Raw genomic sequence first — 1,672 nt, forward strand, 5'->3', positions numbered from 1 at the left:
ATCAAAGGGGTAGCAGCAGACCCCGGGATAGATGGGTTGGAAGCAGGCCTGGGCCGTGTTAAGCTAATTCCTCCCAAGGCTGGCAGAGGCCTTGGCGGGCACTTCTGAGGGCACGGAGAACAAGTCCTTTCATATGGCCTCCCTTTGAGCCGGCCTCCGGGTGGGGCTGGGGTCGGTGGGTGGAGGGTGGGGAGTGTGCGGACGGACAGGCGAGGCCGCAGTCAGGCTGGGCAAACAGATTGGGCCTCGGCGGGGAGCACAGAGCGCCCATTGTGCACCTGGAGCTCTGCTTTCAATAATCCGCTGGGAAGAATGTCTCATTGAGCACCAGAGAAAGGAGCCATTGACTTGCCTGGGGCCGGGCCCCATGAAGGGTTAAAGACAAGGGGGCACGGGGTGCCCCAGCCTTCCCCATGCCTGACTCAGATGCCTGATGTGCGCATTCTGATCACGGAGACAAGGGACACTCAGTGAGACCACAGGGAGGCCCGGAAGCAGGGGTCAGAGGGGGACATACGCCTCCCCCGGAAATGCTGCAGCCTCAAGGGGAAAGCCCCCTTCCGCCCAGAGCTCTTGTGTCCGAGCAGTAGCCAGCAAGCACTTAGAGCTCCCAGACCTCTCAGTGCCTGTTTCTTTGGAGTCAAATGTCAGCCCTTTCCTCCCAGGTGTCTAGGTGTACGCTCGAACCTTTAACCTTTAGGTTAGCAATCAAGAACTTAAATTCAGGACTTCCTGCATGGCCTCTTAGCTGGGGGGCCCTGCAGTCCATTCTCCACCACAGAGCCAATATGTCTCTCTTAAGCCCACCTGACTCTTCTGTGAATCACTAATTGCACTGAAGGATGCACCTGACTACTAGAATTAGGATGAAGGACGCACCCAGTGGGCACTAGCCTAGGTGAGCAGGGAAACTGAGGCCTTTCGCTCATATATGGCGGTTTTCAAATAGCGGCTATGCCCCGGTCCTGGCTATGGCGAGGGTATCGGGGCTGGGTCTGCAGGCTGGCTCAGTGCATCTCATTCCCAAGGGCCGTGGGCTCAGTCCAGTACAGAGGGCGTGTGGGGCTTGTAGTGCGGGCGCCATCATGCTGGCAGCTGGGGGCTTGGAAGAGGAGGCTGCCGCTGGAGAGAAGGCTCTGGTTGGGTAGCTGAGGCTGCTCGCCAGGCTCCCCGCAGCGCAGGGCCCCTCATCACCAGCAAACCTTCCGCCAATGCTAATTCCACCCGAGTCTGTCTGCAGGGAAGACTCTCCACAGCTGACAGTGTGAGCATGTCAGTCTCCGTTTTGGATGGAACCCTTTAAAAATAGAGGACGCCTTTCCTTTCTTTCTGAGAAAGAGAGAGAGAGAGAGAGAGAGAGAAATGAACCCGGAACCGGATTCCAATTCTAGATGGTGACCCATCATCCACTTCTGTTCCGAGCTGAGGTTTGGTGAAGCCTTCGGGTCTAATCAGGTGGAGACCGCTCTTTGCTCCTGCACTAAATGATCCCAAACGCCCAGCTTTTGGGAATTCATCTGTCTGGGTTCCATGCTTATCCCTTTATTTCCCCCTCAGGATTTCACAGCGAAAGTGTATTATTGTAAAACGGGCCAGTGCCTCCAGCCACCTCCTCATATATTGATTCTCTCTGAGCTGCTTTGAACATCCACGCCCTGGGGGGCGGGGTGGG

Source organism: Echinops telfairi, unplaced genomic scaffold (genome assembly GCF_000313985.2).
Source record: "Echinops telfairi isolate 266 unplaced genomic scaffold, ASM31398v2 ScPeMD7_7469;HRSCAF=8507_0, whole genome shotgun sequence".
NCBI classification, from domain to species: domain Eukaryota; kingdom Metazoa; phylum Chordata; class Mammalia; order Afrosoricida; family Tenrecidae; genus Echinops; species Echinops telfairi.